At 42.0% G+C, this 26,706-nt stretch overlaps 1 protein-coding gene and 1 long non-coding RNA gene across 2 annotated transcripts in view; one reads left to right on the forward strand and one right to left on the reverse strand.

Moving 5' to 3' along the window:
• The window catches only part of LOC126926643 (homeobox protein abdominal-B), a 95,818-nt gene extending 90,712 nt beyond the window's left edge, over positions 1 to 5,106 (forward strand). The window contains exon 10 of the mRNA XM_050743081.1: positions 708 to 5,106. The gene's annotated coding sequence lies outside the window, so the exon portion shown is untranslated. The remainder of the gene's footprint in view (positions 1 to 707) is intronic.
• LOC126926694 (uncharacterized) overlaps positions 1 to 24,280 on the reverse strand; it is a 54,117-nt gene extending 29,837 nt beyond the window's left edge. The window contains exons 1-2 of the long non-coding RNA XR_007714782.1: positions 23,601 to 24,280; positions 23,394 to 23,520 (exon numbers count right to left, since the gene is read on the reverse strand). This is a non-coding gene — a long non-coding RNA (uncharacterized LOC126926694). The remainder of the gene's footprint in view (positions 1 to 23,393; positions 23,521 to 23,600) is intronic.
• Between the last annotated feature and the right edge of the window lie 2,426 nt (positions 24,281 to 26,706).

The raw sequence follows: 26,706 nt of genomic DNA on the forward strand, positions 1-26,706 counted from the left end.
GATACATATGTACCAGCACATTTATCTAAATTCATTTAGCAGCTATGCAAAGACTGTCTATCACTTGTAGGGAAAGATGTTTCGCGAGTAGTATATTATTATTATAATATTTTATTATTATTATTATTATTATTATTATTATTATTATTATTATTATTATTATTATTATTGCCGATCATCGTCATCTTTATCGTCACCCATGTTTATTATCCAACGAAAGGAATACTGTTGTATAGAAGAGCATGAGTAATTACGGCGTCCTTGAAACGTCAACCATCAGACTCTTTTCCCGCATGTCGGTATCAGGTGTCGGTCTTCTTCGAATAGTGCGCATTACCATATGCGGCACCAAGCAATCTGTCCAATTCGTAATTCGGTAGTACTTCCTCCAGTTATATATATATATATATATATATATATATATATATATATATATATAATATAATATATATATAATATATATAATATATAATATATAATATATATATAATTATATATATATAATATATATATATATATATATTATATATATATAATAAAGCAAATTAGTGTCAGTGTCTGTCCTTCCCCATCTCATCAACCTTTATCCCTAACTGGATGAACACCTTCTGTCCTCCTTACTCCCAAGCTCCTCCTCTTTCAACACCGGTCTCCACCACTTGCTCGAAACACTCGATCGTACGTTTGCTTTGTCTTGTATTGTTCAGCTCACGCGGTCCATCGGGAACGATTTAAAGAAAACATCGATCGGTGACGATTACGCAAGGACGGTTCAAGAAACGACGACATTGGATCCCATGGTTAGGACACTACGATTCGCCTAGGATCACAGCTGGGAAGGACCACTTCCTAGAGGTAAGTCTATCGAAAGATCTATCGAAAGATCTATCGAAAGATGTATCGAAAGGTGTATCGGTTATTCGTTTCGTTAAATTTTACATTTATTTGTTCGACACGTGAAATGTCTACTGTCGCTACTGTCTGTGATCTCGCGGAAAATACTAATATTTGCAGAGACGACATTGATCGAACTATGGTTATCGTGTTTCTCGACGCGATGTTTGTCGCGTATTAACTTAATTCGTCAGTGTACTTTGTCGTTTCATGGGATTCAATGCGCTTCTCTTTTTCGACATTTCAGCCGAACAGTGGGACGTAGGCCGATTTCCGATTCTCTACTATCCCGATAAAGATTAGCGAATTCGATTTGCGCATGTTCGCTCGATCGCTGACGACTTGCAACAGGGTGAAACGATTTAGATCTAAACTTTAGATCTTTGTAGATAACTTCTGTACTTCCTGTTCGTTTCGTCCTGCGGGAGGCCATCAGCTAGGAAACCGTTAATAGAAATCAGAAAGATCAAAGTGAGAAATTAAGACTGGGCCCGTTCGTAATTCTCGATGCAGCGACTTGCGAGGACAAAAGCGACGAAAGTCACGGCTGTCTCGCAAACAATTAGGTCGAGGATGCGTCTGAGGCGGACCTAGTCCAAAGCAACCATGCGTTCGAAGAATTAGTCTAATTATGTCCAGAGTGTTGTATTCGCCTACCAAGGATTGCAAACTAGTACCTATAATTCTTATATTATATGTAAAAAAATCGATTTAGATTTAAAGACATACATTAGTGGACTGTGGAGTGGTCGGGAGTACTATTCCGAGACTGAGTTTAGGATATCCGTTGTGGAACTGGCGATATGCCAATGAGCCCTCGCGATTCATAAGAAATCGTGATGCTCGATCGATGGTAAGTTTCCATTTTTTTCCCAAAAAAAAGGAAAAGGGATCGTAAGATTGAACAATGTTTTCATCGAGCCAAAAGGAATTTGTTTGTTAGTCATTTCGATATTATTTATTTGTTGAATGCGAAATTACTGTTTTGTTTGGAAAAATATGTTTCATAAATATGTAGATATATAATACATCTATCGAAGAATAAATTGATCAAAAGTCCAAATTTAAATATTTTCCTCATCGAGCGTTTGAAATAATATCCGTCCTTGTATCTACATATAGCTATCGTAACTCGGATTTATCGAACGTTCGAAAAGTCGACGACACTGAAGAAAATTCAACGTGGAAAAGCTATCGTGCCAGGTGCCGAAATTCCACTTTCCAGATTCGGGGACGGATGTTATCTCGGCCAGCCGAATGGAAAGGGAGCGACTGACTCGCGAGACGAGCGAATCAGACGGGCCAACAAACGAAGTCCTAAACGCGGTCTTTAACTATAAGAGCGAAGAAGACGAAGGTTTACCTTTTAATTGGTACGTCAGCGAGTAAGTAGGTAATTTAATCGGATGTTAAATGAAAATAAATATCCCAATGGATCTCTATTCTTTAAGGTGCAACATTATCTAAATTATAAGGGCCGCTGAATGAGTGTGCATGCCTACGGTATATTACATATACATACACGCGTATTTTCCGAATGTTTTGCGCGAGTGTGCGAGCGCGCTCACGCACCTATATCCCTATATACACTTGTGTACGAGTTTGTGTATGTGTGAGCGAGTAAGTATGTGTGTATATGTGTATGCATGTGTAGCGTAGGACGAAACCGACGAAATGTAAGCGCGGGCTTTACATCGAAGAGAAAAATCGATAAAGAGAAAGTAGGACCGGCGAGGATCGGAATTTCTTTAGAAGTGTAGGTGCGCGCGCGCGCGCGCGCGTTGTGTACTTGCGAGCGTGTAGAGAGGGAGAGCGTGAGCGCGGCGCGTAAGTGGAATGTGTGCGAGAGAAGAGAACGACGAGACGCAGAGCGATAGAGATTGAGAGGAAGAGAAGATGCAGAGAGCGGTAAAGTGAAAAACAATGTTATAAATAACGATAAATAGATGCGTGTCGCGAAGAGGATGGAAGCAAAGAAGCAGCGAAAAATATGTATTGTAATAATTAGAGTAACTTTTAAACGAAGGAAAAAATGGAGAAACGAAATGTACTTACACACACAGAGACATAGGTCTGCGCACGGAAATACACGCGAAACACACTGTGAGATTGGATCTTTTATAGATGATATATAGATTCCGCCGCGACTACTATTAATACATTAATTATGTAACGACGAATAAAGTATTGAATACACGAGTATAGGTAAGATGGAAATAGAGATCGTATAAAAAGAAAAACAGAAGACAGAACAGGAAAATTTCGCAGGGGTCGACGTCAAGGTAAATATTGTAATCGGCGCATCATTAGGATTTCAACGTGAATTATTGATTGTAATTAGTTACTAATTGTTTTCCTGCTGACGATCTTCAACGCGATTATTACGATTATTATTATTATTATTATTATCATTATTACATCATTATTATTATATTATATTATTATATTAATTATTATTATTGTGAGCGTCACGTTAATATTATGTTATTGTTTTTATTGTGTGTTGTTTTGTATGTACCTATCAGCCAATTACGATCATGATATTATTATTACAATATGGTAACGAAACGAATGGGCCTACAGGTATACATGTACGCGGAAGCGCACAGCTCGACAAGTATACAGAGGAACACGGTTTTATTAAATCTGATTAATTTTCATTTTCTGCGGGATAATCCTCGAATCTGCATCGAATAGGCTACTTCGACTAACGAAACAGTCGATATTCCGATTTTTCGACTAAGTTTCCCAATTATTTTCCCCTCTGTTATGTTTTATGTTACCTTTTTTCAAATTTTTCCTTTTTGCTCAAACCCGCCGCGGGAAGGTTTATATTAAATTTGACTTGTTTCGGAAGCTTTAAGACGCGTTTAAACGAGAATCGACGAGCTTTCCATCGAATTCATTTTTGCGAGAACGATCGACGAGGATGTTTCAATGGAGACAATTTGTTAAGTCCTCGAGTAATCGAGGAGATGGGAGCGAGAGAGAGAAAAAAAAGGAGAGAATGAGAAAGTGTGTGTGTGCGTGTTTGTGTGCGCGAGAATGGAACGCCAGGCAATCTCGTTTGCTCGAAGGGAAAAAAGAGGAAGAAAATGTTATACATTGCGAGAACGCGAATTTATTTTTTTTATATTCAAGTTACAAAATGAAAAAAAAAAAAGGAAAAGAAGCGACAAATTGTTCTTGTGTTATTACGTTTCTTTTTTTTTTTTTTTTTTTATATCGACGTCTAAATGATCAAGTCACGTTTATAATTTCTCCTGGATGAAAGGAAATGTGAAGAGAATTATAATTATATTATTGTTTCATGCTCAATATTGTTACATTTACTATATCAACGAATGCCGGACCTTGAACACGAAAAATTAACGTCCTTCCACTTCTACGAATATCCATTGTAACTTTACGAAGCTCATTTACATATTCCGCGTTTACTCTGTATATCTGTCACGAACCCTCACCAACTCCTAATTTTTAAGCGATTCATCCTCCGTTGCATATTTCTTAACGGCGTATTCTCGTGAATTCCTGGTATAAAATAACAAGCAACGCTACAGAGACTTTGTTTCCTTTGCAAACCTCGCGAGAATTCATGGCTCAAATAATCTTGGAACGTACACGATTCGCGACGTACTGGTAAGGTTTGCGGTCGTTTGTACCTGTAATCGACCAGTACGATAACGAGCTGTTCGCTGTGAGGTAAGTAATCGAGTTGGAGTTGGGATAAGCGTGTTCTATTCTTCCTTTTATGCTTGCAATTTGACACGTGTTCTGTATAAGTATGCTCGTACACGTGCCAATCGTTAATCAATACAAAGGCATACGTTCTCGACAAAGATTAACATATTCTGTGGTGAAAAACGAAACGAACGAACCGCGTTCGATCTATATAATTAGAACGTACGTGTCGCTTTATTTCGCGTTGAAGTCCATGTAATCGTCCGTTGGTATTATTTTAGCCATGATAGTCGAGCCGTACGAAGTTCTCCGGGGGAATTGTTTCGATACTTTTAGGAAGAACGAGTTTCATTAAACGAAAGATACAAATGTTCGCCCCTCGTGATCGAATCTGTCTGGTTTTAGTTGTATTTGTACGATATTAATTATGGTCGTAAGTGAGATATTATACGCTACTTGTAAATAAAAACACAAGATTTATCCTGTATTGAAGTGCAATAATAAAAACATGTTTAATTAGTGCCAAAGTAATTGTAGAGATAAGAAGATAACACACGATCTCCTCCTGCGGTCGGAATCTCGTGGCTTCCGCCGAGGAAACGGCGAACAAGTACCTTTATAAAGTACGCCACTTTATCGCGGAAGTAACGGGAAAAGATAAACGGTTTTCCATGAAACTTCAGCCACTTTGGCGTACGTACGTAATTTCAGAAGTTTAATCATGCCCCCGTCTTAAGCGACGATTTAGCAATCATCGTATATTAAACGAAAGTTGTAAAAATACGCCGTGTCAGAGTAGGGACGCGAGGAAAGTTTTTAAATCATTCTTAATGTCACGATCGTCTGTGAGTTTGCACTTAAATGGAACCTGTTCTCCTTCGATTTCATATCAACGTATATGCATGTTAATTAACCGGTTACTATGAGCCGATGTGTTTACGGTCATTCATAATAAACTGAAAAGTACCTGCTACGCTATTCGCGTGACATTCGATTCACGGGCCGCTCGAGGATAAGCGAGCATGTTGGATCTTATTGAAAATTCATAGATTAGTATCGTATCGCGCCTTGCTTACTATTCTGGTCGTTTAAACGTATGTAAGTTAAACGTACGAGGAATGTAACGATAAGCGTATCGATAAATTTCTTTTTATTTCTCAATCTAATCGGTCTTAAATGATAAATCTTTCTACAGTGGAGGAAACCGAGACCACCAGCTCGCAGTAAGTAGGTATAAATTAACTTTGAATAGTCCAGTCTTGTTATATAGATAATTCTTTAATCGCTTCTATAATACTAATAATATTTCTCTAGAAATTAATAATTAATCAACTAATTGGTAAAGTGTATAATGAAAAGGATAGAACGAATGGCGGTGGGTATAAACGTCGAGACGAGATATTACAAAAGAAACTGTGGAACCGCATGCTGGAAACTTCGACATGGTGCCTGGGTCAAATGACCAACTTTCTATCGATAAAAAAAATTGACCGGTCTCTGCTTGCGCTATTACTTTCTATGGGAACGGCGCAGCCCTTGAATATTCGGACGGGGAAGCAAAAAAAAAATTGGAAACTTCTTCCCCAACTTTCTAACCCGCTTTTCGTTTCACCTACATCTTCAGTTCTGCAAAACGCTTTCCTCGATCACCACGCGACTTTCGAATCTAGTCACGCGATACAAAATGTTCCTATTCTGTATAGAAAATTAGCAAGAATAGCGACGTTAATTGGAATCCGATCTTTTACGAATTTCGTGTTTGTGAGTTTAAAGACATACTTTGCTAACACGTACAGGAAAATTGGTGCATTGATGTTTGTGAAAAACATATTAGATAATTACGCGAGGTGTTTAATAATCAGTGCGATGAAGATACGAAACATAAGAGTAATGTGTACCTAGTGCGCTGTGGTGTAGGTGAATTTGTTTCGTTACTTTAATAGATCTTATATTTAATCTGAAAGCAGCAAGTTTAATCTTCGAATTGATCGGTTTACTCTGAATTAAACAAATTCTTTATTTCTGACTTCACATTTGAGATTTAGTCTTGCGTATCCATGCAGCGTATAATTTACTTTTCATTCAAAATTGTTATTTGTTCAACGTAGTCGTAGCGAACTATCGAACGATATTAAACACGTACAATGCATACATGTGCAGAAACATTGAACCAGAGTAACGGAAGGTCTAATAACGAGAACTGATTGAGTAGGTGTAATTTGTAGGACAATATTTCATGATTACCACTCCCACGTTGATATGCAAGTAAGTCTTAAATGAAATCTCATAGGCGTTCTTACATAACCCACTTCTCTCTTGAATCCAATATCTCTAGAATTCGTACAATATTATTTCTATAAAGCTACTTCAACTAAATTCGTCCGTCAAAAATTTTCGAAATAAAATACTCCAAGCTTTCTTACACGTTGGGGGTATCGTGTACATTCTTTTGGTCTTGAAATATTCGCAACAAAGTTTAGACAGCTACGTAATATCAAAAATTAGGTATTAACGAAAACGTAACCGATAATTACGAGAGAAATACCTTTGCGCAAAGTTCTCACATTTTTGTCGCAATGCATACACGTCATCCGGCACGCGAAATGCATGCGAAGGACACCATAACCTTCTTATCTGGCTGTCGTAACGGAGGTCGATTGTTCGCCTCGTTATTCGAAACGAGGAACGTTCAAGCAGAACGTAATGCCTTCTTAGCGCAACTTTTGTGGAAAATATCACGTCATAGAGCAGCCAATCGGCAACGTCGATCGTAACAGCTTATTTCCAACTACGAAAGATGCAAAAATACGATCTTTCTCGATTGCTTTGTATCGAAATAGAAAATGGCCCTGTTTCCAGAAAGCTATAGGATTACGTATCGAACTTTACCGCAAGATTCCATATTATTATATTCCTCTGAAATTTCATCGCGAGCACAATCAGTCGGTTGCGGGATGAAAGTCGATCTCCTCGCCAGTGTAAGTCGTTAATGTCGAGGGAAGAAATGGTTCATCGTCTCCACGGCTATATTTCAACGAAATAAAAATTGGGAATCGGCGAGTCGGCGGGATTGGAATCTGCAACATTGTGCGGAAAATGACCAAGAAGAGGCGTTCGGCCGGCGGACTAATAAAAGGTTGACCAAACGTCCTTCTCAGGCGGAATGGAGGAGCCAGTTTTTCGAGGCAACGAAGACACCCGCCCACCGTGTTCCACCTATTCGGCTCGAACTCGCCACGACCGCCGGCACCGGGTATCTTCCAGTCGAAGACGAACGCCCACTCATTCGTATGACCACTGCGAATTTTATTCTTCTTTTCTCGAATTGAATTTCATATAAGGATAGTTGGCCCCTCGAGGGTTGCTTGCGTAGAAACGATAGAAAAATATTGTTCGTTTTTGCGGAATATTTGAATATCATATCGGTCTGAACAAAATATTCAAGATGGAAGTCAACGTTGAACCGAGAAAGAGATACGTACCTTATATATCTATTGTAACTTTTCTACATTATTCGATATTACTTACTTCGGACAAACTTTTACGATAGTAATAACTCGATGTTCGTCGTAATTATGAAAAGTTTCACGGGACGAACCAGATGAAAGCCGATTAACTGAGAAACAATCGAACGCGAGATTAATATTAATTTAACGAATGACCGACGAAAGGACAGGACAACGGAAGGGATGAAATGATGTTATTGCCTCGCGGCTGGAGGCAATAACATCGGAGAAGAGTTTCATTTTTGTTTCAGCTAATCCTATTCGCGTATAACAGAGCGATGCTATTAAGAGGCGGGCGAGAGTCCGATGACTCGACGAGGGTCAGAGAGTAATTCGACCGAGTCGCGAACCCAGTTCGATCGGGGTAGGGTTTTCTGCGTGTATCCGATTGAGACGTTATTCAAGGATTCTCCGATTCTCTGCCGCTATTTCCGACCAATAGTCATGGCGGAGAAGATGAAATCCCCCTAACGATTCGAGTTTCAAACTCCTAGCCGTAAATTATAGAATTTAAAGTCTGTTTCGAGTCAAATTTTTCAATCTGTTTACATCAATTCTTTGTCTTAGTCGAAATTCATATTCGACTTATTCGCGTTCGTCCAAATTGCTCGCAGTTAGTTTCTAAAAATAAGAGAGCATCCAGTACCTACGTATGTTAAAATGTAGACCTTCGAAACATTCGAAGAAACCGAAGTTTTATTACCTTTTTGCGTCGTCTTTGCTTATTTTTCTATGTTCGATTTAAAGCACTCGGTCCGTACGATATTACTTATAAAGTAAAAAACGTGAACACGAGATATTATATTTCTACGTATCTGAAAAATTAACAAGTACTAGGATATTTCAACAAAGAAGGGTGCCGGTATAGTTTGCTTGATTAATAGTTTCCTGAAAGATGGAACGTTTCAAGAGGAAGGAGCAAAGTAACGTTGGAATGCGTTAAAAAGAGTGGCTCGTCGGTCATTAATTCAATTAAGATTGCGGTTTCGTTTGAACATTATGCGCGTCATTCGTCACCTGAGTCTGATAATTTTGTAACGACAATAAAACGATCGTTTTAACGACTAGCTGAAAACATACTTGCATCGCGGCACTGTCGACCGTTTTTATCACGATCGCGAAAGAAGAAGACTCAGAAGCACTTACGATCGAGCTCGTTATCTCAGAACTTCGCTCTGGTTGCCTCATAAATAATTCATTCGGCGAGCAGGTTTCTTGGCGGGACATTTTTTCGTGCGGTGCCACACTCAGCGTCCAATGAATTACTGGTATATTCAGTGTAACGACGCTTCTCCGCGAATGCGACAGACTTTTTATCGTACGTCCGCCGCGAACTCCTCGGTCGTCTAAAAATAATCTGTTCGGATTGGCGTTTCGCTCAACCACGTGCAACTTCGTTTTACCGTATATAGACGGGAGCCTTTTTCAGGTGAACGGGCAAGTTGAAGTCCGAATCAAAGTTAGATTTGCGAAGCATCGCTCTCCAGTTTGATTTTAGTAAATTCCACCTGGCGATCGTTTATCTTGTTCATGGCTAGAGCTGTGTTATCGAGTTGCATCGTTTGAGAAAAGTCGAAATCAAAGTTAAGAGAAGGATTGAACTCGTTTCGACAAACCAAAGAGACGTAGATGGAAGAAGTCACCGATCGTTGGTAAAATTTCGATGAATTTTTCCTCAATGTCGGACGTTTTCGAATAAGTAAAAAATGAGTAGAATTTCTCTCGTTTCCTGAAGGTGATGGAATAAAAATGAAAGATTTCAACGACCATCCAGAGTTTCAATTAATTTCTGTACGCATGCTGCGTGTTTTCAAATAAATTAAAAAGCGGAATTCAATGGCCATTGGCAGAATCTCGATCGATCGTTCTACCGCCGAATTTGTTCAAATAACCGAGAAACTAAGAGGAATGAGGAAGAACATGGACGATATTAAAAGAGGAGCAAACAGTGGACCCGACCAAGAAGCAAGGAGGCGTGATTTTTGCGCCTACAGCCGTGGTTCTTTGCGCTGTCTGAATGTTGCGAGCGACTCTATTCTTAGAAAAGGATCGCTCGAGAACAGCCGTATTTACAATGTAGGTGTACCGCATTTAAAATATTGCCTTTAATATATAGTGACCGTCGTGGCTGGAACCATACGCAGCCAAGAAGATTGCACACGTAGTGGGGGGCAGGAAGGTATTTAATACGTTTCGGCGCATAAATTGCCGAGTATATGGGGCGTTATGGGGTGGGACGTGACCATCGTCGAGCGTTCGGCTCTCTCGCCAGAGCGAAATCATCGCTGTCACGGCCACCATGTTGCCCGTTGTAACCTGGGACATCGTTTTCTCCCTGCCTTTCTCGATTCGTTGATTTCTCTGCTCTTCGCCTCGCATTCTTCCCCTGCACGTTCGCCCGTACCTGACTACGGCCAAAAACGTTCGAATTAGGAAAAAGGATCGTTTCTCGCAACTGCCAATTTCTTTGGATATTGTAACGCGCTCGAGTCGAAAGATCTCCTTTGGTCAACAAAACTGTACAATTCCATGGGGTAACTTTTGGTCTAAAAGATTTACGAATACGAGAAGGGATCATTGGATTCCATGGCAATGGCCTCGTCGTTCGATTTCGGAATAGATCTCCATTCAAAAGAGACTTAAAATCGCGCGAGGTGTATCACCGGTTCCGGGAAAACAGTCGCGGGACACGTCCAATTTATTTACTTGTCCGCGAAATTCACCGTTCCGATTGGTCGATGCCTAGGGTCCGCGATATAAACTCGGACCGTCGTTGAAGCCGAGAGCCGCTTCTGCCGTAGGGTTCTTCATATTAGACTTTTTCGTATTCCTTCGGCGCATTTAACCGGCTATTTTATGCTCCTCGTGTAGGATACAGTCTCCCTCATGGCCGGTGCTCTTGCCAGCAACCGGATAATAACGCCGAGAGACGGTCGGTGCCGTCATTTTGAGATTTTATTATATCGCCGTTTGTCCTCCCCCCGTGGACGCGGTTTAAGCATGCACCTCTGGTATCCTTAATTGGGATTAATACGAACGGCGATCGCGACATGTGTTGCGACCGAATCGTTCACCTGTATGCGTGCATCGGGTGCTTAAAGCTTCTTCACGTTTTAATTCGAACCGGTGCCCGAGCTACCGCTTGACGTTTAACGTTTTTCGCGATTCGCCCGCGAAACACCATCCGCCAGCCACTCCACGCCGACTTTGCAAGTTTGTAATTGGACGATACCTCGAGCGCCGATGGTTTCCGAGCGCTCGAGCTTCCCACGAGGCCTCAGCCGTTTCCTTCCAGCGTTTCACGCCGCTTGTTCCAGACTTTGGAACGCAAAGCCGGCTTTATTCGCGAGACAGGGCTCGCTTATATTGCTGGATCTTCGTACAAATTTATACAGACAGGCGAGCTCTTGGTTATCGGGGATCAGATTTAATTTCGCTGTATTCAAGAAGGAATCTGAGATGATGTTAAACCGGTGTTAAGGCTATGGTTACAATGGATACGCGTTCTGAGGAACACAAATGTGCGTTGGGGCAATCAGCTAAAACCATTAACCGTAGTCGTTACACGATAATACGACCGATAATTTGGAGATGCAAATTGACGCGAAAAGATATTAATAGAGATCAGCTATATAATTAACGAGCTCGCGAATCGTACTAAGCGGTGTATCGTCTTCGTCCGAAGAAAAATGTTTGTAAAAAGACAACTCTTGTTGAGAGAGAGAGAGAGAGAGAGAGGAGAGGACAAGAAGAATGAACGGAATGAGAAAATAACGTTTCTTTCGTCCGTTGTTCCACAGGAGAGCACCATTACCAGGAATAACGCGGTTCGAAGAAACACAACGATGCGATCGATTCAGACAATGCCTATGGAGTCGCGGTACATTAATTTCCTTCTTGGAATCGTACTGGGTCATACGCTGGGACAAACTTTATACGTCATAGAAAGTCTATGCTACGATCTCACAATTTTCTGGAAATATATTTCGCATTAACGTCGTGGTGTTATTTTGAAAATTAGTGTAAGTAATTGGCGATTATCATATTCTCAGAGATCTTGAAATGGCAATAGGGCGATGGTATCACGCGAGCAATGCCTTATAAAATTATATTTTCATTTATAAAACGGTAAAACGGGCAAGATGGATGCACACCTTTGTGCTGCACGCGTAATTAGGATATTAATCACGCGCAGACATTCGCATTCCATATAGGTAATTAAAAGTAGCCAGGGGTCGCGCTTTAATTTCATACTGGAGATTAAATAGTTCGACTCGAGTGTCATAAAGCGAAAGAAATAACATTCTTACGAATCGTAAATTCGTTATCGCTCGTACCAATTTGTCCGCGATTATCCGCGTGAAAGTCGATTCCGAAAATTCGTGACTACTTCATCGTGCATTACTTTGAAATTTATCAGAGCACGAAGACACGGTCGAGTAAGCCGGTCGGACGGCATGCTACACAATTTCCATTTTGCGAAGAAATTTCAGCGGTAGAAGCAAGCTGCGTCCACTTATTGTTCTTCGTCCTCGTGCAGATCGGCAAATTTTATTCTACAGAAAATGATTTCTAATCAAAGACATTTTACCCTGCTTACGACAAATACTTATACCTCGTACGTAGATCTCAAATTTTGGACACTTTAAGAGAGACATTAACAAGAGATAAGATTTAGAAAATGGAAAATACACTGTGCGTCGCAAGAATCGGACGCGGATCGAGCGCAGCTGTCGTACGGTTTGCAGCATTCGAGGATCTTCGTCCAGATATTAGCGAAATATCAGAGACGTTGGAAAACGAGGTATTTTAAAAAAATGCTTACTAGTTACACGTGTTTGAAAGGGAATAGCGGAGGGCGCCACCGCACAGTGACAAGAAACACGTCCACCGAAGAAACATTTTCTCTTTGTCTTTGGTTGCTATCGTCTCTTTCTGAACCCTTCTCGCCTCCGTACAAACGATGGACAGAGAGGCGCTCTTCACGCGACGTCTCTCTCGGCTTCGCGATTCTCTATCCAGCGTAATCCCCTTCTCTGGCCATTTCTCGAATATCTCTTCTTCCACCGCCTCACCTTTGCCATTTCAGTCGGTTACTCTCCTCTTGCGATCGAGCGCCGCGCCCATGTCGACGACGACGACGTCGACGCGACGTGGACAAATACAAACGCTGCACTCTCTGCATCTCGTTCGCGTACCCCTTCGAGGCATCCCCTTTCGCCGCGTCCTTGTTCATCCGGCGGAGAACGCGCTAACGCGTCCTCTTTGTCTAACGTCGGAGGAAGAGCAACGAGGGAGGTCATGGCGACACATAATTTTCTCTTCTCGGTCTGTTGTCTTCATTCGGGCGCAGCGTCGAGGCCCGGCGTCATCCTGCTCCGTATCGAACGAACGAAACAAGAGACGAGGTATCTCGGTCCTTGTTGGTCCGGCTTGTCTATGGTGGCTGGCAAGCCGAAACGAGGCAACCAGCAGCACCGGCCAGAGAAGCGAGCATCATCATTTTCTCCGGATCCTATCTCGCTTTTGCCTCCGGCTTCGCCATCTTCCTCCAGCGGTGGCCAACGCCAGCCGCTCGGAGAAGGGAGAACGAGGGTTGGGCGGGCGGCTATTTGGACGGGGGGCGACCGTCTCTCTTTTCGAAGTTGCTTTCGAGCGTAGTTTCTCTTCGTCTCGCTCGCGTTCCCACGTATATACATTTGCGATCGGCTTGGGGTGTGCGGGGTGAGAGAACCGGGGCGCGGCTCCGTACACTCGTAGAGGGAGACAGAGAGGAGAGGAGCGAGCGGGGAGGAATAAAGAGAGAAGAGCGACGTGGAAAGAAGAGGAAGAGAAGAGGCGACGAGGGACGAGAGCGGAACGGAGTGCAGCGGCGAGAGAGAGGAGAGTAGCCGAAGCCGTTCCAGTACAGACGGCAGGGTAGGGTGAGAGGGGAGAGCGTTCGCAAAGTGTCCCTAAAACTTTTACAATCGCTCGGCTTGGCTCGCTCGCTCTCGCGTTCTCGCTAGGGCTATGCTTGATGGCGTATCTTCCAATGTGAGTTGCCCATAATACTAAGATGTACGGCTGCGCCGGTAGGGGTCCCGCTTGGTCTCTCACTCACTTACTACCTTATAGTATAGCAAAGCCAAAGGCGTATAGCGCGCCGAACGTACGGCTGTTCCATCGCGTTAGCCAACAGTATTTCGCCGGTATTTTCGGTTTCTAGTCGCGGAACGATCGCCCTTTCCGTCAGGGCCGGCCGCGTTCCTCTCGCGTTTTCGCCAGGGCGCTGCTCCAGAGCACGCTCGCGCGGTTCGCCAGCACTACGCTTCCTCTCGCTCGAGTACCGCGCCAGCCCTTTTACCGTCTCCCTTCTCGTCGTCTCCTAGCTTGGCTCGCAGCTAGCGAATCGCTGGCGAAAACCGACCGCGGAAACCGACTCGTAGGCAACTTCCGTACGTGCGCGTCTCGTGGTACACGATCCACTTCCCTATCGAGTTTCGCGAACACGAACCGTGTTACGTTAGTGATGTGCCAGGGAAAGTTCAACGTTCCTCCGGTTGCCTTGCGAAGTAACCCGAGTCACGTGATTGTCCGCTATTATCGTGGATCAGTTGTTGGCCCGTTGCATGCTGTTGGGTGCGTGCCGCGTCGCGACGAGCGTGGCCAACGCCGCCGTCGGAGCAACGGGATGCCAACCAGGTTATTACCACCCTCACGGTAAGCTTTCTAACAACGATCACGTATCTTTTGCAGCGTGGAACGCCTTCCGCTCGATTCTACCTTTATCATTCGCTAGTCCGGTATTTGCTAAACGTATCGAGACAGTTATCATTAAATGAATTTGATAGCCAATGTCAAGCGGTACTTGGACAAGGTTAACGTAACCAAACAGTCTCGCTGTTTACCACGTCCCTCCCTTCTTTCTTCGTACCACAACAAATAAAGAAGATCAGTCCTACCATAGAATACATACGTCCGTCCTGTAAGATTTCCGCGCCTTTGTTTACGAAAGATCAAAGTTCTCCTTTGATCGACTAAATCGAACAGACTCGATTATTTAACATTCTCATTCGTTCGTCTAACCGAACCGTGCATGCGTAAACGTCTAAACAAACGTATCGAGTTCTCGCAGATCGATAGCCGAGAATTTCTTAATTCGATTCGGTAACCACGGATTACCTCGGCTGCTTGTTCCGCAACGAACGACCGTCGGCGCGTTCGGTGTCTCTGTTTTCGAAGAGAATTTCGCCGCGGCAGATAAACAAACGCTGCCACCCTGAGTATTTACTCAATTAGCGGAGTTTTTTCGCGGTCGGGAAACCTGGCGTCCCGGGCTAGAACGGCAACGAGGAAGATCGCAACGCGAGAGGGGAACACGGCGAATTCCTCGTGAAACGGTGCATCGTTGTCGCGGCGGTGGCAGCAAAAGTGGGGATAGCCGGTTATCGATTGGAGGAACGGTCGTATCGCGGTTGGCCACGCCCAATCGGCTGCCGCCGTCAGCCGTTTTCCTGTATCGCGACCATGCGCCATGTGACTCCCGTGTGCATTTTCTCGATGCAGGAAAATACTCGCGCAGGTCGGGATCACCGCGTTATCGACCACCGGATGCAAAGTCCTCGTAAATGTTAAGCAATGCCTTCATCCTCCCCACGCGTTCTCCATCCGACTCCCTTAGTCCTCGATCAGATCGAACTCCTCGTCGATACACCACCCTCTGCTCCTTTGCAAATCAACTTGGTTGCCGATCGTATAACTGCAACGTTTCGTTCGTCGAACGACCTCGACGCATCATCCAGGGAAGGTACGTGAACCCTCGAGGCGATCCGAACGCCGTCGCTGATCACCTTGCTCGGACAAATCGACAGGTTTATATAATATTGCTTTTTGCCAAGATTCGTAAATTGCGTAGAGTTTTTCTGTGAATCTGTTTGTCCGTTGCTGTATAAAAATACTCGTATCTATCCGCGTAATATACGAGCCATAAGTTATAATATTACAGTTAACTTCAACTTTGGAAATCTCTGAAATTTTACTATCAAAGTATTTTATCGATTCTTCTATAATTTCATCGATTTTGTCTACTTTTTATTTCGTGGAATTAACGGCGAATAAGTGGCTCGTATAATTCCTCCCATATTTCTTTTTCTTCTTTATCAAGGAATCCGCATAAAGGAATTTCAATTCGTTGGTTTGATGAACAACTGGAATCCAGATGCGAGTTTGTTTTCGCGCGTAATCTTTTACGCAAGCTTGTCTTTCGACCAGCCACGCGTTCCGACAGAGTAAACAAAGTTTACAAAACGGTAGCTTGTTAGCACGAAATAACATAGCAGGGAATACGATTGTTTTCGCGTAGCAGGAAGAATCGAAACGGATTTGGATAGTGTCGCGCGCCGTTGACACCGCGATAAATAACGCCCACCACCGTTTAACTCTGAATTTAACATCGTAATTTACCTAGCGTTATCGCCGTTGTCCAATTTGTATGGAAATTCGAGTCCTTATTTTATCTGAATCGGCACAAAAGATCTGGATAAAGCGAAGCGAGCACGGCCCGCGATAAAAACAATGGCTCGTCATTGTCGGTCGAATGCGATATAAATCCGTGTGGTGTTAAATGAGAGCGACATTTAGATGCGTTAAATTACGCGGGAATTCTGGTACCAAGGGTTTCAGCCGCGCGTGTTACAGATTTTATCTGACACTAAATTCCCCGACGTATGTTATATTCTTCTCCGAATTAATTTCCATGGCCGCTTTTTAAATCTTACCTTCTGAATTTATCGGTAGATTATTTTTTCTAAGTAAAAAATGGTATACGCGTAAGTCAACGGGCTGTCTAAATGTTTGTAAAAATTTGGTAACAGTAAGAAAAGTGGCGGCTATAAAAAATAGATGTTTATTAAAGCTTCAACAGCAGCGCGTTAAAGAGAATCGCAAATTATGCTCGCCGAACGTTTTCCATAGGCTCGCGAGTTTTCAAGAAAAGTTATTTCCTTGGAACCTGTTTCTTGATCCCGAGTTATGTACGTTCTTGAGATCGGCATCGATAGTTTCCTTTGGTTTCTGAAGCATGCACGCAGGTACCGTACTTTCTCCTTGTTCTCCCTTGTTTCGTCTAGTCGGGGTTGTACGCTGTTGTCCCCCCCCCCCTTTTTTCTTTTTTGTTTCTCTTCATGGAACGCTCGTCTGGCATGCAGCTGAATCCTTAGAAGTGAAAGTAGGTTATGTTTTCGATTTCGACCTGGGTTTTTATACGCGTCAATCCTTCCGAAAGCTACACGAATTGCGGACAATGAGCTTCGCCTTGCGTTTTCCCTTTCTATGTTCCGCGAATTCTAGAACATTTACTCGTCGAAAGTTCCGAAGAAATATAAAAGTACAACACGCTTGGAAGAATATAATTTCATACGAAATTTTCCACCAATTACGTTCGATGGAACGTTGGATACCTCTCGTTGCAAACTTTCTGAAATACAAATTATAGTCATCGAGAGTGTGAAAACCGAGCCGGAAGTGCGATTTCTTGGAACAAAGTTTAGTCATCGCGTAACCACATTGTTCCTAGGTAACAATTTCTTATCGCGATCGGGAGAAACGTTTAAATTGTTGGTTTTTAGGATCGGTGTCACCGTTTGCGTCGGTAAGTGGCCGTGTTCGCGTTGTTCGACGGACAAAGTAACTACAAAGGCGTGTTCTATTCCCCCGACACGAACGTATCAATGGCAATAACACGCAACGATTTGCATCAAAGATCGTTCATGACAACAGGTTTATAACGCGTATGAAGCAATCAGGATTTTATGCTCTTATCGTGTAATTTATAACGCATGCAAATCACAAATTTTACGAGACGACTTCCCGTCTGTGTGTATTTTTTCATTTGTACGAGTTTCTTGGTCGCTATCCGTTCGCAAACGTGCGGTTCCCAGGAATATAATCTTTGAACAAATGTCTACGATGTTTGCCCATCCTGCAGCCAACCGTTCCAACATCTTCGATCGATTTTGCCCGCTAAATTGTCTCCATTTCGCGAACCTTGAGTATTCGAAATAGGATCTAAGGAAATATCCGTATCCCCGTCGTCTTCCCAAGACTATTCTCACTTTGTTCGTATGCAGAAACATTTTTAGAAGCTGGAAATTAGCCAAATGGCTAATCTGTTGATCCACGAAACTATAGAACGCCATGTTTATCTTGATGTCTACGTCTGGAGAATTCTGTCGGTTCAAAGAAAACTCGCGTAAGTTATTGGCGTCGCGAGGCCGAAGAACGAGTTTCAAATTGCAAGCATTAGGGTCTTCTTTCAGGTTATTTTTATCACGAATTCTTCGCGCGTGTAATCTACGAATACTTAGCACCAGTTTCGTAATCCCTCGACGAAGAAGAGAAGGGAAGATAAATGAGAAATAAAAAATCGATTATACCATCGAGATGTTTATCTCGCGATCTACGAGAGTAGAATCGTACGAATTTCGAATTTTATGAATGAATTCGATAAATAATTCAAAGACACGGATCGTCCCGTTCTAATGTAATAAATACACGTTCCGAGTTAATTACCAAGGAGATAACGAAGGAATCGATTAAAAGGAACGCGAGAGTAAAACGAGGACGTGGCTACTTCTTGGAAAATTTAACTGATAGTCGGCGGACTCGCGGAAAATGAACATCTTGCTGATTTAATAGACAGAAAGAGAGGCATCGCGTAAACGCCCATTCGTCGCCATTGGTTCGTAACCTTTCGTGTTTGTGACCGCTGGCTTCCTACTGACTACCAACGTGACGCGAATGTTCGATACACGAATAAGCTTCACCTTCTTCGACGATGCTGCCTCTTTCGTTTTTCGTGCAGTGCGCATGGGTATACCTGGAAGGAAGTACGCCGGCAGCCGGAGCAAGTGCGTAAAAGGGGGTGCATCGGGTGCACAGGATGCGCCTCGAGCGCAGTGGAAGGGTCGCCACAAGTATCCAGTGTTGGTGTTGTCCGCGACTTCGATCGCGCACCATCATGATATGTACCAGAAAGTACGGGAGATAGGTTCGACGAGTACATCGATGGAGATAGCAACATTGAGCTTTCATTCGAAAGACGTCAGTCGCTCTAAGCAGAGATAAAGACAACGCGATCGTGGTGGTGGTGCTCGTTCGCGATATTAGCTCAATTGCGACGTTTCGTTTTCCAATAATTCGGCTTCACCGACGATTAAATGGCAGAACGAGGGTAAACGAAAGTTAGTGTTGGTGTTATCGATAAATTTGATAGAATTATCGTTGGCAGACAGAACTATCTCGTCCCTGTCGCCATGATTCCGAGTCTAATCTATTTATTTTTGATGTCTTCGTCTAGAACGCGATCCATTAAATAACGCCCACTCGAACGGTTACCCTTCGCTTGCTGTCCTTTCGAATCAGTTACGAGGACGCGCGGTGAAGTGCCTGACGCACGAAGAAGTCTTAGCCACGGTAAACGCGGTATGCGAGCACGAGAGCAGCGATTAAAGTGGACAGTGAACGAGTCGTCTTGACGAGAGGAAGAAATACAGTCATCCGACGACGAGTACGCGTGTAGGTAAGTACGTTACCTCGGACAACCGCAGCCACGTCAGCCACCCCTTTTCTTCTCGAAGGCCGCAACGCTTAGATGACTGACACGGTAGCCGTAACAGTTCACTCGACGTATGCTTTTACAGCATATCCATCTCCTGTAGCCAGCGCGAAGAATACCAACCAAAGGACGAGGACGTGGACGAGAACGAGCAGAGGACGGGGGGGAAAAAGAGCGTTCGAAAGAGCTTGTGTGACGTTTGCAGGGGTCAGTCATAGGGAAGGGGCGCAAGCGCAGTTATGTTCGTGAGACTCGCGAAGCACATGGTCGCCCTGACTCCTCTTCCACGGTCCTGTCTCGATTTCCTATCTTTCCTCTGGGGTTGAACCGTGTAAATAATTACTTTGCCTAGTCGCAGCTCTATTTACAAGAGTGTTTGTTTATCTTACACGGCCTACCGTGACGAAAGGGACGCCTCGAGGAATAATCCTTCGAATTCCATTTAGAAACCGCGATGGCCAAGGATCGTTGTTTATTCAAAGTTCGATCAGATTGTTATATTCTTAGATAAGGTTACGAGGTTTGTAAGTAAATACGTTGTTCGGAACTCGACGATGAGTAATCAGTGAATGACACTTGTTTTGAAAGTGAGGAACGCGCAAAAGGATCCATCGGGACTTTGATCGAAGTGGTTTATATTAAGTGTTTGGAGAGAATGTTCTTCGAAGAAGCGAGAGAAGAGAAAAGGAGCAACAATCGTTGAAGAGTAGATGGTCGTTCAGTGCATAAACCCGATAGATGTTGTGATGTTATAAATATAGAGCGCTAATGGAAACGCACTATGCTGCCCGTTAGGCTCCAGGAAAAATAAATAGAGTTATAGAATGCACCGTCGCTCTCTTTGACCCAATGTCTTTTCCAGAAGGTTATCCGGTTATAAAAATACTTAATTCTTGAAATAATGGACGCTACGAACGTACGAACAAAATTTGTGCAAGAAGAGAACATCTTAAATTTCCAGAAATTAAGGAATACGATATCTATTGCGTATATCTAATTTTTTAAAAAAGTAGAAAGGTCAAATTAACGAGTGTATTTTCAAGAAAATAGAGATGCAAGCTTCGTTTGCCCTCTCCCCCCAAAAAAGACGAGTTAACCGAAGAAACACGCCGTAGGAGTTATGGGAAGTCGCAAACTAAACGTCCTTGACCCAGGGCAAAAAGTCATCAATGAAGTCTCCTTGTGCCGGCACAACTCGTAAATAAACATTATCGTTTCTTAAGATTTATGGACGAACTTTGCGATATTGGAAAAAGACCGTAGTGCGGTAGTGATCTATTATTGAACATTCGCGTGCTGACTGTAATAGAGTGCAGTGTCCTAAGACCACAAGATCGGAGTTCATCGATCGAAACCAAGGGTGAGTAAACTGATATACGCCTGTTGATCTTCGTAATCGTTCACCGAATTACTAAATAATTTTCTTTAGTCTATCTTTACTGTTATATAGGATACTTCATTTATTATGTAGATAGGTGACTATAAATTCGTTTAACTATCTATATAGCGACGTTTTATTTTCGAGTAACTGTCTGTTACAGCGAGTTGTATTAAAAATTCTAAATTATTTCACGTATATGACATTGCTTAAAACTTCGACGAATAAAAAAATAAATAAATTGTAATGGTAGGTGAAATTGTTAGTTGATTGTACGATATATGCATAGAACTCATTAAACAAGTGAGCTGGTTAGATATAACGTCTGGTGCACTACTTATACCCGCCGTACCATTTAACCCTGACCTACGATCGGTGGCTTTATAGTATTATAGTATTATAGTATTTATAGTAGAAATGGACAATTAATACCCATATAATTAATAACTTGAGCATACGTACATACAATGTCCATTCGAGCTACTTGCAGCGATACGATGTAATTATATAACAGATATTAAACAAACGTTCGATGAGATTAGATTTTCTACGCGTGCATTTTACTGGTTTTCTAGCTGTCTGTTATTGAACCTTCTTATTATTGTAATATGCATAGTTCTAGTATCTAATGTCTGCGAATTTATTAAACCTACCTGCTATGTCAACAACATTACAATCCATAATATAAACGTGAAATCAATAACAGAAGGTTGCTCGCTTTTTATCCGCTGTCGACATAAACACGACTGGGTCGTAAGATCATTAAGATACAGATTCCGAAAACGTTACGTTGAATTCGTTAGCTCTGGATAGTCTAACTGATGTTACGTAAGCCAAGCTGCATGTGTAGTAGTTTCGTTATAATGATAACGTTGTCAATGATAACTCGTGTCAATGATAACGTTAAACAAGGGAAAGTAGAAGAAACATTAGAGCTTTCGTATCTTAAAAAAAAATCAAAATGGTATAGTTACAAAATTGCTACAAACAAAATTATTCGACTGCTGTCGGAATTTAAATTTCGCGTACGACTTTGATTAAAGGGAGAATGATGGAAAAGTAACTAGAAAATGGAGTTTCCAAATAACATGAAGCACAGTTCATAGGGCGTAGCCCAGGGGGCATTCTCAGTCATACAGGGTTTTCCAGAATATCCGCGGCTACGACAGATCCGCACCTTGGTTTTTACGATTTAAGGGAGAAAGACGAGCGTGGCGGGGTTTGAAATGCGGGGTGTAACTGTCAGTCATGCAATAAAACTTTTAACGCCTTCGTGTCCAATAAGCGTATCGTCCACGGAGTTTTACATTGGGCGGCGTCCCGCGGCCATTACGCCGTAACGGGACGATGCGGCACGCTGAATGGTCGCCTGAACCATCATGGCCGCTCTCTATCCAGGATTCCCCCCACCATTCCACTACCTACAGCGTTTTCCATCCCTCCAGCGAGACACTCTATCCTTGCGTATGTTGAATGTTCGAGGGTAAAGTAAGACGATACCAAGTTGAGCTTCGCTCGTGGGCAGGTAACATTTTGTAATTTTTACGATCGATGCATATAGTTTTCGCAATTTATATTTTACATAAATGCGATGACGACAGCTATCGTAATAGCGTTAAGTATAATTATCCAACGATACGATTTTTAAATCGAGTCGTGCTTCGATATAAATAATACTGTTTATGGTAATTTAGTATTATATTTCCTATTTTATGTACGTGATTCCAATGCAAACCGATAGAAACGATTTCTTTTTGGAGAGCTTATATTTTTTAAATTATATCGTGAAACCGAAATTTAGTTTGACGTAAGAATTTTATATAAAATTACCTAGTTTATCTCTTATTTTCTTTATGTACATATATATATTCATACTATTGCATAAGTATGCACATACATATGTATAGTTGTGGAGTTGCTCAGTTATGTACGATATGGGTCGATAACTTGTACCGCATCCTACTTTACCGATCGTATAAGTATTGCCTGCTAGATTTGCATTGAAGCAAAACATAACCAAACAATCCACTGTATATGTACTGACTTGAAAACTTTGCAACTTTTTTCATATTGCACGTTGCAGTTTTAGTAAACAATGATTTTGTATATTTCGTGGATTTAATCAAGATCTTAATACAGATTAAGTAAGAAACTTATAAAAACTTTTTCGTTATATTTCCTTATTTTGCCTGCTTTTTGTATGCATAAACGATAATAAGATATAGCTCTCGGGATGCTTTTCAGTCTTAAAAAAAATCTCGGTTGATCGTCAAGCTTCGCATTAAAATTTTTATCTAAGATAGAAGATCCGGGTAGAAAGAAAAAATAAACTATGTACCTGGAGATGCGAAAGCTTCGAGGGAAAAAAATGAGCTTCAATTTCACCTCCTCTTGATGACGACGAGCATATTGGCGTCAACGTAGAATACGCGCCAGAGGCGAGTAAGGCTTACTTCGGAAATAGGCTGGGTAGGGAAACTCAATTTTACTAAAATCCTCTCGTGGCAACGGAGACGTGTATACATATTGTATATATCATATATACCTGTACGTTGTTACTTTCCGCCAGACAGTCTTCCTGCTTCGTCTCGCTTTCGTGTCAGCCGCCATGTCAAACAAACTACATTCATACCTATAATACGTATTCCATATGTTGCATCTATACGTTTGTGTTGCATCTATATAAGTGTATGTAGATCGACATTGGCTCGTACATTCGATACACATAGTAATGTCGCGAAGTTACATAGGTGGGTTTTGTCGTGGAGCCATAACTAGAAATACGATGTAGTACATAGGTTGCAAACCCATAAACCCCCACCTTGTCCGGGTCTTCTCGAGGCTTCTTCAGACAGCGTTACGTTTACCTAGGGCCGAAACGACCGCGCACCACCTACGGCAGCAACACCTTCGACGACGAAAGTGACGTAGGTTGGAACGTTGACTCGTCGACGTCGACGGCAGCGCCAATAAACAGGGCTCCCGCGCCCGCCTGACTTTCGATTATGTCATAGACTACATATTTCATCGGGATGTGACCCTGCGAAAGCGCGCGCTCATCCATTAACTTTCGCGACATTAGCGTGTGTTTTGAGAAAATATCGCATTGATCTGTCGAAGTCGAAAGCTATATGAGAATATAGTATCGGAGCGTAAGTGAGTGACTGGAAATACGTACGTTGATTAATCGTAAGAGTAGGATTAAGAAAACGTCGCGACATGAGATCGGGGACATTTCTTGGTTAGAATAAACCCGCGCGCGCGCGCCTAAACTTGACGGGTAATCAAGCTATGATTCCCTTCGTCATGTATATTGGGGGATACGCGACTGTTCTTTGGTATTCTATGCGTACATGTATGCGAGGACAGAAGAGGAGGAACTCTGCAGGGATTAACTGTGACCAGTTCGTGCCACGACACGCAGCCGGGTCGATCGTGAGATTCATTAAATCTTATCCGACGGACTGTAAAGCTATCCGTAGCTATAGTATTACCGGAAAATTCGTTTGCTCGGACTCTATCGGCTTTATGCACGTCGCGAACGCCAGTGAACGTACTTGTTAATGCGCATGCGTCCGGTTGTAATATGGTATCCTTCTCTCGGAGTGGCAACATGCGTGTTATACAACCACGTGACCACTTTAGTTTTGGGGCTGAATAATGCACAGTTTATATCGGAATTTTCTACCAACACGCTTTAATACAGGTCAGTACCGTCTTTATGCTTTAACATAGATTCTCTCACGCCCTAAGCTCTCTTCGGAACTTGTCTCCTACTGACGAACTGCCGAATGTCATTCACGTAGGTTGTCACGTATTTCGATAGTCCATAAGAGACAAACAAACTTTCGCATGCCAACTTTTCAGGCAGTCGTCATTAACATAGGCAACAAGTTAACGAAGACGATGCAATGTGCGGAACGGGCAGAAAAGTCATGTTAAATCATTGTAATGTATACGTTGACAAGTGTCAAAATATATTACACGTTCTAACCTATACTATCTTCTTTGTCTCTTGACGTTCATTTCTCGTTCCGAGTAGTCATAATACAGTTAAACGCATGATCTTCGAACATAACACTATCTCAAACCGTGATTTTAGTCTTCTTTAACATTATTGCAATAATATTGTTAAGATGTAAGTTTTACCGGTACTAAAATGACGTCAGAGTTTCTTATGTTCCGTTTATTGTCATATGATTGTTTTCACGTTTAACATCGTGAATATCAAATAGAATACCGCCGTTCTCGTTCGTTGTTGTCCATCGTTTGTCAAAGGGGCTTTTGCATTCATTACCAATCGTTCATCAAACGCAATTGTAATTACATTCCGCGAACGTAACGCGTACTTAGACAATCATAGCTTAACAAGCTACTATATATTCTCATGAACAGCTGAGAACACGTTAGTAGTTAGGATAAATTCCTGACGATGGCGCGCCAAGATATTCGATCGGGGTATCTTTACGACAGTATATAAATCTTTTTGCTCCTGTTGAATCATTACTCCGTAGTCGCGATTAATTCCAAATCAGTGGGGATGTTGCAAATCGTTTAAATCTTCGTAAAGCACGCCTTTCGGATTTATACGAGATAATGAATCATTCGTTGACAGACTGAAATCAAAGTGACAACTATCTAAAATGTATTCAAAGATTCGGGTTACATATTTTCAAAGGAAAGGCGCGTGTCAATAGAAAAATGGTATTTTTCATGGTTTACTATATTTTCATACAAATCATTAAGTTATCTTGGTTCAACGTTATTTCGAACAATTTTAGATATATTCTTTGTAGGTATATATAAGCATGATTCAATGCATAGGTATACAATCTTACGATGAACATTATACGCGAACATTTTGTTTAGGCTTAATAAGAGGTAGGGAACGTTGGATACGCAGTTTTACCGTAATATTCATAAGCTATAAGCTATTACATTTTATGATTCTACGTCCTTACATTTGATTTATCATTGTCCACATACGGGTAATTACGGCCTCCCGCTGATCGTTTGATTTATCACAATTGTACAATTAACCACGCATCCTGGCTGATTTATGTTTGAGAATGTCATACGAAGCGTGTACATCCAACGTTGCAGCAGCTGACATTCAGGGCCAGTTGGTACGTAAAGTAAAGTCCGAGTAAGGTTCTTTTCTTCATTCTTTGGATTTTCTCTTTTTTGCCTTTTTCTCGTGTTAACGCTATGTAGATTACGCGGCCGCAATACAAAATAGGCTCAGCTTTCGTCTCACGCGTACATGCCTTTCTTTCTCTCATTTCGTATCTCGTGTTATCTCAACAAGATTGCCTGTTTACGCAATTACGAATTTCGAAGGTCGTGAATTTTGCAAGAGAAAATAGGAAGTCGCGATAACGCTGCAATTTCGTTAACACTCGCTCGCATACCATGCTTATTCGTAATTAAACGTAATTAAAATATGTCCTAATTTATCGTTAAGCCTTATTTCGAAGGATAGTTTTTATACCAGCAGGTGAAAATAATAAATCGACGCGATAAAAACGTATATAGCGCTTCGAAGATTATAGTCGTAATAATTTAAAAATATCAATCGCGATACAATATGCGAAGTTTGATCGTTTTATTTATCTTCCTTTCTACCTGCACGACCGAAAGACGTTCGAGCA

This window comes from Bombus affinis, chromosome 18, assembly GCF_024516045.1.
Source record: "Bombus affinis isolate iyBomAffi1 chromosome 18, iyBomAffi1.2, whole genome shotgun sequence".
In the NCBI taxonomy this organism is placed as follows: domain Eukaryota; kingdom Metazoa; phylum Arthropoda; class Insecta; order Hymenoptera; family Apidae; genus Bombus; species Bombus affinis.